Here is an 11,230-nt window from a genome sequence, read left to right as displayed (position 1 = left end):
TGTTGTTGTTTGTTTGTTTGTCTTTTTTTTTTTTTGCTAGATCCACAGAATTTGGTGAAGACTCAAAGCTTACAAACAACCTTCTCCAATTTCTTGATATTCCTGTTTTGCTGCTGTTCTTTTTTTTTTCATTGACTACTAGCTTTTTAGAAGTAGAAAGTGTAGATATTCATTGTGAGTGACACAAAAGAAAAGTCCCTGTCCTAAAAAGCTGAAAGACTTCTCTCACTTGCCATTGAAAGGGAAACATGCCACCTTCTAACTACTATTACTCAAGCTTGCTCCCCACCTCTGCAGGCATACACTACGGATCACAGTCCAGGTTTATGACTATCCGTCTTTATTGACCATACTTATTTCTCAAGGAATGGGCCAATCCCTATCTCCTACAATGTCAATTGTGTTCCGGAGGAACTATAGTGAAAACAGAACGCTTGGTCAGAAGTCCATGATGAGACCTGCCATCCTGTTACCTTCCAAAGTGAACGGATTGCTTTGGTATTTTGCTGCATCCCTCCGTTTGCATTTTCAGTAGAGGCAGAACTTACTTGTATGAAGAGCAGTTGCACTGTTTCCATGGTTCATGGTGCTTTGGGGGCTTGCAGAGAAAGCCCAGATACAAACACTGTGTAGCACCAGTACAATTTTCTTTTCATCAAAATTTGTATTGCCCTGTAGTGTATATGTGATCAGTTTCTAGTTTCCCTTTCTTCTTCTCTCTTTTTTTGTGGTGGGGGAAGGAAGAGGCAGAAATGCAAGTAGTGTCAGATTTTGCCAGTGTTTCCATGGCTGCCAAGGACATGCTCAAGTTTTTTTTCCTGATGGTGCATAATAAAACAGATATTATGTAAATAATTTTAAATGCCATCTAAATTTATGTTTTCCAGCAGAATTTGATAACTGAGAGGCTATGTCTTGTTCCCTTCAGATGATCTGGAATCTTTCTTCTTCAAAATGACTCTCACATCCTCTAACAAATTGCCACGGCAGCAACTTCCCATCCAGAACTCACTCTCAACTGGTAGTAAGACTCCTCAGATGTGACTGCAGCTTTGGCCACTCCCCCGGGCCTCATTACAACCACTCACCTCACCTCTCCTGCCTCAGCTGGTACTGTTATTAACAGGGAAAGAAAATCCTCTCCCTCAGTCTACCTCATAGAGAGATTCCTGCGTCCAAAATCTTGCTCAACAAGACCACGTTCAGCAAGCTCTTCTGTTGAGACCATGATCCTGTGCCTTTGTCTTAATTCATACATGGGTGGATGTGGCACAAAAGTGAAAATGACAAAAGAGGTGAGCAATGTCCAAGCCAAAGAAGTGGTCAGTGTAGTGTATACCAAGATGGTAGGTGGCTTGTGCTATCTTCCCCGCATGGTTCAAGCTCCCATTTCCAACCACCAGGTGTGGGCTGGGGAGAGGTGTTTGCTTCCTCCTGTGGAGGTAAAAACTGTGAATAGCCCAGCAGAAGTGGCCATTGCAGTTCCCTTGTGTGGTTTCACTGCTCTTTGGTGGGGCCCTCGACCCGGGTAGAACATGGTGTAGCTGCTCCCTTTCTCACCATCTTCTCCTCTCCAGGAGCATGGCTGATGAGCTGTGAGAAGAAACAACTTGTGTTCCTTTTCTTCCAGAGCATGTCCTTCTTGTCTCCAGTCCTTGGGGCTCCCCTTCCCTTGGTCACAGAATTAATTCACCTAAGTCATGGCTGTATTCACGTCCTGGATCTTGTTGGAGGGAATTCCCAGTGAGCAAGGGACAGAGGATCTGCGGTAGGTAGGGGAAAACAGTCTTCAGAGGCCCTGTGCTTCTGGGGCTGCTTGTTATCACAGGGAGAAGACAATCCCCTGACCACCACAGTGGGGAGTTCCAGTTCTTCAGAACTAAGCTCAGACTTATTTTGGAGTTATTTGCTGACACGAAGAAGTTGGTTTCATTCAGAGGGCAGGGAAGAATCAGAGAGGAAATTCATTCAATCACATTCAATAGAGAAAGCAACTTTATTTTTTTAATATTTTATTTATTTATTCATGAAAGACACAGAGAGAAAGGCAGAGACACAGGTAGAGAGAGAAGCAGACTCCCTGTGGGGAGCCTGATGCAGAACTCGATCCCAGGACCCCAGGGTCACGACCTGACCCAAAGGTAGATGCTCAACCACTGAGCCACCCAGGTGCCCCAAGAGAGCAACTTTAAATTGTAGATGATGGGGCAGGCTAGTTAATATTTAGAACAACGGTGCCTCATGGCCGAGGGGCACTCATGGCTCTGGTGACCCTCAGCCAAGGACCCATTTTTTTCCAGGGCAATGAAAGGAAATGTCTTAACAGGATTGGAGAGGGAATGATGCAATTGGACAGCCCTCCCCACCACCACCAAAAAAAAAAAAAAATGCCAGTGATCCTGAAATGCCACCTCCAATGTTTCCCATGTCCCTGCCCCACTGCTCTTTAGTGGAGACCTGGTCCCAGACAGGATGCCGAGATGGAGTGTGGGCATCAGTTTCTCAAGGAGCTGAGTCAGGCAACTGTGATGTTAGGATAGCAAAATCATAAAAAGTAGAAGTTATGTAGGAAAATCACTAAGCCACCAAGGGTTTGACAAACTCGCTTCTGCGTCACACAGGCCTGGCTTTTCCAATGTGCCAAAATGTCCTTAGACTTCGCTCTGGACCAGAGAGCAGGCATTCTCGGTCCCCATCTTACCTACTGCAGTGTCTTGTACCTGCTTCACACTCAGCGACAAGAACAGCCTAAAGCCCAAGGTCAGAAGCAGTGGGACACCCAGACGGGGATGTTACTCTGTCCAAAATACAAAAGACCTTGATAGCCACTGCCCCTCCCTCACCACAGCCCTGTTCCTGGTAGAAGATAGAACTTGCCTACGATTCCAATCAAACACTTACAGGTAAAAAGTTTTGTTTTTCCCAGTGTTCACACTCGTAGAAAGTTTCTGATTTCGGGTAGTACTATGAGGCAATGTTTGATGGGAAAGCAGAGAATCAGGAGTGATCGTTGCCATAGCCAGCAGCAATGGGTGGCTCGCCTGCCCTGACGCCTGTGATTCCCTCCAGACCAAGGAAAATGAACTTCCTGTATCATTAGTGAGCAAGGAGTGGAGACCACAGTGCACATGTGCACTAGGAAATCATGATTTTTGCAATGACTCGAGGAGAGAGCTGGGAGGGCGGCCTGAGCCAGAGCAGAGAAGAGTCCGCCGCTGGTGTACACAAGCCCCCCATCTGCCTCAGAGCTGCGTTCTACTGAGACCAGCCATCAAGGAAAAATCTTCTCTTCCATTAAATTAATTGTGCTAATTTAACAGATTGCATAGTTTGGGTTGAAATTGCTGTGAAATTCTGTTTTTGTTTTAAAGATACATAAAAACCATAAGCTTCGGAAGTTTGACCAAGGTCTGTGGCTTCACGTATTAAGTGATATTAAGATACAAATCATGTAACTCACCACATAGAGGCCCACCACATCTTTTTCTCTCAAAGTTGTCCATTCATTACTCAAGTTTGAGGAGATAGTGGGACCCTGGGTAACTGTTGAGGGTACAAGTGTATCGGGGTGAAGTTGTGGGGGCCGCTGGTGGAGGCATCCTGACAAAGCCTGTATCAGGGCCAGGCTGGGAGCTGACAACATGGTCTGTGTTGCAATGCCCTTTTGTCACCCCCACTGCCAGGATGTCTGATAGACACATAGGTGTGCCCAGTGACAATGCAGACAGCAAAGGGACAAGGCAGATATGTCCCCTCCTCCTGCCTACTAGACGACCACTTTCACTGTGGGTGGCAGTGTGCTCAGATCCCTCAGAATCACCCTGAGGAGATTCCCTGGTGGAAGGCTGGCCACGTCAGATAGCACTAAGCAAGGAAAGGTAAGTACAGGTAACTAATAGGGCTTCCAGAAAGCTCCACAGAGGGAGCTGGGTGGGCACACTCTCCTTCCCCCTTGACTTTCCTCCTGCTTACAGCCTAGAACATGGCAGGGTTACCAGCACTGGAACAGCCTCTGCGTGAGAAACAGAGACAGAGAGGCCTAGAGAAATCCGAGGAGCCCTGAGGCACTCCTCTCCAGGCTCCCTAACTACCCAGGAGAAAACCTCTTTTGAGCCAATGTCACTGGGGGTTGGCCTTGGAGGCAGCTGAGCACAGGTCTTGGGGGAAGGACACAGGCCCAGTCCCATCCTCTGCCAGTGCTGCATGCAGAGGGAGGAAAATTGTCCCCAAGACCCCCGCCTGGCAGCCGGAGGGGGCCTTGGCACACCACAAAGGGCCACTGGGGGCCACATCAGGAGCCCCCGCAAATCCTCTTCTCAACTCCAAGGGAAAGGAAGCTTTGAACAGAGGAGGGAAAAACTGGCTTTTTCAGATTGCCTATATTTAGCATTTCCTGAAAGCAGCTATTCTGAGTGGAGTGTGAGGGAAGTAACAGTGGCTTTTGAAAGAGAGTGTGTGTAAGAAAGCAGAGGAAGTAGAAGCTAGAAGACTAGGCCTTGTGATTCAGACGGCTGTGTACATGGGTTCACTCCTAGTGGACTTGTGGAGAACGTGGCCTCCCACTGAGAACAAGAGGACAGAGAAGCATCTGGAGAAGAAACGCTCAAGACAGGAGGCAGGTGGGTGGCGAGCGGCTCTGGGGTGCCCTGTCGGGACAGCTCTCACTGATAAGGACGGTCCTCCCTGTGACAGTTCCAGTGTTTTCCCTCTGATGATGAGGTGCCAAGACTTTCACATCTGCGGTTGTCCTCAGTCCTAGCAGATGTGACCTGCAGTTAGGGCCACAGACAGCGGGGTGTCCATTTGCCCCGGTCACGGTCACGGTCATGGTCATGGTCATGGTCGCGGTCATGGTCACAGTGCAGAGCCCAGCACGGCACCTGCATATTGGATGTTTTTCTAGCTGCAGGACCACACCACAAACAGCCCTGCTCCAGACACTCTGCAGAGGCCTCATTCTAAATGTGATTGTAAAAATCTCAATTAAGAGGATCTTCAATTAATCGAGTGTTCCGGGTAATTTAATTTCCTGGCTTAATTGAGCACTAACCAGAAAAACTTTTCCATTAAAACAGGTTTTTTTTCCAAAGTGTATGAGACACACTTTCCTAACTTAGTGAACCCGATTTAAATTTTCTCTGATAATGAAGTCACTGACAGCGCCTGGGGCCAGTCGTTCAGAAAACTGGCTTCTCACCATCCAGCAGCGCACACGCTGCTCCGCGTGGGATCAGACTTTTCGGGCTTTTTTCAGCCTGCTACTAATTAAGGCTGCAAAGGACGTCTCTGGGTATAAGATGTTTGGTTTTATACTTCAGATTAGTTTCAGATATGCCTAAAGTGGAATGGTAGGTCAACAGGGTTATAAAAAATTTTATAGTTGTTTTTTAATGTTTCCAGAAAATGTTTCCAAAATACTGCACCAGTGTTCACCACATTGTTACCAGAACCCAGCATTTTATATATAAAATATATATAAATATTTATTTATTATAGGTAATTATATTTATTTATAAGTATATAAGAATATATAAATATGTATTTATAATTATATATTTATTATAAGTAATATATAACAAATAAATATATATTTATAATATAAGCACATATATAAAATATATAGGTATAAATATGCATTATATAATATATAATAAAGTATATGGAATATATTATATAAATATATATTTATTATAAGTAATATATAACAAATAAATATATATTTATAAATCAAGCTTTCTTAAAATGATTTTATTTATTTATTCATGAGAGATACAGAGAAAGAGGCAGAGACACAGGTAGAGGGAGAAGCAGGCTCCCTGATGGGAGCCCGATATGGGACTCGATCCCAAGACCATGGGATCATGACCTGAGCTGAAGGCAGATACTCAACCACTGAGCCATCCAGGTGCCCCTACATATTTATATTTATAACATAAATATATATATTTAAAATATATATATATTTATTTTTATATATTTATAGATAATATATATAGATAATTACAGAGTGTGATTGCTAATGATAACTTTAGACTGGTAACTGAGGAACTGGAGACCAGTGAGAAAGGTTCTGGGTGAAAGGGAGGCTGGAGAAGGAGACTGATGAAGCCGGAGAGGAAGGAAGAATCAGAGAACAGTCTCAGAAGAAAAGTAATAAAGCACTTCATCCACTGCCAGCATCGGTGTGCAGGTAAATGCTTGACCACCAGCTCTCCAGAAGAGAGATGTGCTGGGCTTGCCCGAGTGTGGGTTCTTGGCAAACTCAGAACTGGGACAAACGGGACCACAGCGCCCTTGTGACCCAGTAGGAACTGGCCCCAGCCTCCAGGCCATGAGAGGGCCAGGGGACAGCTGGAGGAATAGTGAGGATGAGGGTCCTCAGGGGTGGATGTGCCACCACCAGTGTCCACACTACACCAAGGAACACTTGCTCTGAGATACTACAAGGACCCTAACCAGAGGACTGGGGACCCAGATGCCCTGTGTGGTCGAGAGAAACGCATGCGCCTTGACTATGGCCCTGCTGGACACCCCCCCACACACACTGGGGAGGCAGATGTCATATAGGAACCACCATGATGACCACCCATCTTTTTACAGGGTCTCGTTCAAGCTGAGCTGACCACGGAGGCCTACAGCCCAGAGGCAGATTTCACAGCATATGTAGCACCTCCTGTGGGCCTTCTATTTCTACCAAAGTAGAAAACCCTAATGCACAATAATACTGGCTCATTACGAGTAACAATCAGTGGCCGATTATTCTGGGAGGCAGTTCTCAGTATGAAGGACAAAGGTTGAAAGCAGACATAGAAATGAGGAGATATTTCACGGTGGACCCTCTATTCAGGGCTTTATCTGATTTGGACTAAGGAGCACATATTACTCAAAAGCCCGAGGTTAAAAGTTTCAATGGAGAGATCACAGCAAATGGATTCTTAATCCAGTCACTTATTTCATTTGGCTTTAGAAAGTGTTTCTTCGTGTTCCCTCTCTAGCACTTCGATCTGGTTTTAAATTATGCATATGATGACATTGCCTTATTTCTCTAACAAATTTAGAAAAACATGAAATATGGGGAAAATGTTGATGGCCGAGGCATTTTTTCTTCTCATGAATTTCGATGTCCATCACAGAGTATTAAGTGGCCAGTGTACTAACCATTTCTTTTATTTTCTCTGCTTCTGATGCTTTCACATGTGGGGTGGGGGTGGGGTGGGGTGGGAGGGGGCTTGCTGACACCCTCCCAGGTGAGCCAATTTCCAGATAGTAAATAAGTCACCTGTGAGCCTACCTATCATAGGCAAACCAATCGATGCAGAGGCCACATTGCCATGTTGTGCTCAGTGAGGAGTCCACAGAAGTACAGCGCAGGTGATTTTTTTGCTGGAGCTCGAGCAGACGTCAAGGGCCATTAGGAAGTATCCTACACTCTAGAGAAGGAGGAGCTGAATCATCAATGAATCTGGATCTCTCCTAATTCCATGAAGCTCCTAGACTCCTTCCATGTGACCAAGAATAAACATCTACATTGTTTAAATAATTTTTATTTGAGATTTGCTGTGATCTTCAGCCAAAGAAGCTCATGTGATGCACAGTCCTTCATGTAAAGCAGAAACAAAATACATATCTTGGCCTCAAGTAGTGGATGCAGGCCTGTGGAGGTGCTCAATAGGACCCCAAAACATGTGTCTTGATTATGTTACTGACCTCCCGAGTATCAAAAACAGAAGAATGTAACTGAATGTCAAACACCTGGTAAATGCATTTCTTTTCAACCATCCACGTACCCTGCTTTTCCACTTTTTCTTTTTTTAAGATTTTATTCATTTATTTGAGAGAGAGAGCATGAGTGTTGGATGGGGTCAAAGGGAGAGGGAGAAGCAGACTCCCCGCTGAGCAGAGAGCCTGCCATGAGACTCGATCCCAGGACCGTGAGGTTATGACCTGAGCAAAGGCAGATGCTCAACCAACTGAGCCTCCCAGGCGCCCCCAAGAATGCTTTTTTTTCTTTAAATAATCCATCAAAGATTAAATCACAGTTTATAAGTGTAACTCAGGCATGTTCTTCAGAATTTCTTACTTCATAGCACTGCATTTATTTGTACTTGATCTATTTTATTTATTCATTTGCTATTTTAAGACAGAACCATTAGCAAGAGGAAATGCTAACCTTGGGGTTAGAAACCAGGGAGTGTGTATGAGTCAAGGTCAGGTGGACGGTGCTACTGGAACCCACAGCCCCCCAGATTTCAACAGCTGAGACCAGCAGAGGCTCCTGGGGGACACGGGCAGGGGAGACCCCAAGAGCAGCTCCTTGGAGATGAAGGACTCACTCCAGCCTGGAAATAACAGGTGTCTCTTCTGCCCTAAGAGGGAAAGGGCCAGAATCCACCTGACATGCGGGGAGCTGGGACACGCAGTCCTGCTCTGCGCCCTGAGGCACAGATGGGTGCATGTGCAGAGCCCGAGGAACCCCGTCGGAAGGGTTAGGCACCCTCGGCTGCCCGTCGGAACCACGGCCTACGGGCGCTTACTTGCTCCAAGGTACAATTCCAGCTGCCAAGAAGGTTCAGCAGGGACTTGAGGTCCAGCTGCATGAGTGAATCGGGACGCGGGTGTACCCCTTCTCAGCACAAGGAAACCTGTTGGAAGAGCCGTAGAGGATGCCAAACAGGTGTCAGGAAGGCGGAGAGAATTCGTTTGTTTTTAACGACTGGGGAGGGCTTCCTGGACTTCGCTGGGTGCAGCTGGGACATGGGAATGGATGCTCAGGTGTGGGGACGGGACACGAGGACAGAGAACGGGTTTTGGAGCAGAGGAAGCAGCAGTGCCGGGCGACACCCCCACGTTATGGTTGTATGTCGTGGGTGTTACAGCGACAGTGGTGCACCAGGCAAAGCCTTCTCCTCGTCCTCCTCTGAGACCCCCAGACTAAACCTGTGGTTGTCACACCGCGTACTGGGGGCTGTTTTAGTACTACGGTTCAGGGAGCGTGGGCGCGTGCACACGTGTGTGTGTGTGTGTGTGTGTCTGTGTGTGTGTGTGTGTGTGCACGCGCCCTCCCCGCTCATGAGCAGGGGGTACTTTCCAGAGGTGCTCCCCGAAGCTCACGCATCCTCACGGGGAGGCCGCAGCCCGACCTCTGGCGAGAGGCTAGCCTAGCGAGCGCTTGATGTCCCGTCGGTGGCCTGGTGGCGCGCCCTGTGTGGCCCCAGGAAGCACCTGCTTGGTTTTCATCTCACCGCCCGGGAGTGGCTGCACCTCGGCTCAGGCTTCCTCAGCCCCAGAGCCCGTCCTTATAGGAGTCGGGCTGCAGGGGCGCTGGGCTCCGTGTCCTACACATAGGCTGACGCCCTCCGCGCTGCACGGGGCACACGGGGCACTGTAAGAGCAAACCAATAAAAACTGATGCAGTTTGGGGATGTTGGTGAGGTCAAGAGCCAATGACCAGGAGAGAATGCTTGAGAGGTCTTGAGTGCAAAAAGGTGGTTTTATGAAAGCTCAGAGCCCGGGGACGGGACCCGTGGGCAAGAGAGCTGCTGCCCTGGTCTGGTGAGGGGTGCTGGTTCTCTACTGGGGGGCTGGGGGTGTCCCGAAGGGCTTTCACCTGCTCTGGGGACCCTCGGGACCCCGGAGGCCTGGCCCCCGCCCAGTGCAGATGGTTGTTCCTCCCACAGAGGCACCAGCATTGAGACAGTTGGGAGCTTCCTGGAGGCCCCTTACCCTCTTCTCTCTCTGCGCTTGTCAAGGGGCGGCAGGTCACAAAGAAGCTTAATTTCACTTCCCTTCTGCCTCTGTTTCCCACATCACTCACGGAGGGGAGGGTGACGTGAGGGCTCCAGGGAATGGAGTGATGGGCTTCTGGAGGTCAGGTTATGGTAAGAATGCCTTTCCCTTGTGAATCACTGAGAGGTTGGTGGAAGGAGGGAGACTGTCCTGCGGAGCTGTGATCGCTGCCCGTTAGCCATTTGTTTTCCCTTCCCTTGGTTTTAGGGCAGCCGGGAGTGCCTGGGGGACGTCACACGTATCCCACCCGTGGGGACAGGTGTCCCGGGGTGTCAGCTTGTGCTTTGTTCTCAGCTTATCTTCTGCTCCCTCATCAAAAACAACAGTATTATCATTATGACACCGAAGTGCTGTTAAAATCCCGGAGGCAGGTGGCAGCCTCTCTGGGTCTGCCCATGACGTGAATCTCCAGGTTGGGCAAAGTCCGCTTCTAGTCCAGAGAAGATAATGGAAGGGTAAGGTGATTGAGAACCACCCAGAAATGTGGAAATAGGAAGGCACGCGAGCACACGCAAGCACAGGCCCCATGTGAATGAGGCAGGACCGAGGCAGGCAGAGCCAGGGCCCTGGGGCTGAGAAATGGAGGGAGTGAGTGTGGGGTGTCGGGGCTCTGACCACTGACCCTCAGACTCAGGTTCTGGGGCAAGGCAAGCCTGCAGAGTCAGGATGGGACGGAGGGGGAGGCCGTTGGTCTTTGGGATTCAGAAGAGCTTGAGTTGTTAGGAATGCGGTGTGCACCACAGGTCAGGCCAGCCTAGGATAGAACACCCCAGAAAGCGTGGGACTCGGACCCAAGACACACCAGGTCCCCTCACACTCAGAACTAATGTGACCCTCCTGGGAGGTGCAGGTGAGCGGGAGCTCTCGACCTGGATTAAACGTTTCTCTCTGCGCCAGGCTCGGGCACTGCTGGACATGGTGGGGGCCCCACGCAAATCCCTCCAATCTGCTGCCTGGAAAACTTTCATTACAGAGAAATTTGATTTAATAAGCAATGCCCCTCCGTCTGGGAGATTGAGCGGGGCGGGGCAGACATTCCCAGCTCACCCTGGCTACCAGCAGGGCTCTCAAACTCTATTCCACGTTTTGATTACGCAGAAACATCTTGAGCTAAGGCCACGTTCTGGACCCTCCTACATTAGAATTTCGGGATTGGGGCCTGGGGATCAGGAGGTTTCAGAACCTCTCCAGGTGACCCCCAAAGTGCAGCGGAATTGGCATACAAAGAGACGACAGCCTCACGACTCAAAGTGCAGCGGGTCGGTGACCAGAAGCATCAGCGTGGCCAGGAAGCCTCCTCGGAATGCAGACTCCCAGGCCGGGCCCAGCCCTGCCCACTCCAGCTCCGGGGAGTCACAAGGTCCTTCAGGAGCTTTATTTGCACATTAAAGCTTGGTAAGTACCGGATGGGATGTCCTTTAATGGGGCCTAATGGGGCCTGCTG

Source organism: Nyctereutes procyonoides, unplaced genomic scaffold (genome assembly GCF_905146905.1).
Source record: "Nyctereutes procyonoides isolate TBG_1078 unplaced genomic scaffold, NYPRO_anot_genome, whole genome shotgun sequence".
In the NCBI taxonomy this organism is placed as follows: Eukaryota; Metazoa; Chordata; class Mammalia; order Carnivora; family Canidae; genus Nyctereutes; species Nyctereutes procyonoides.
Note: the sequence above shows the minus strand (reverse complement) of the source record.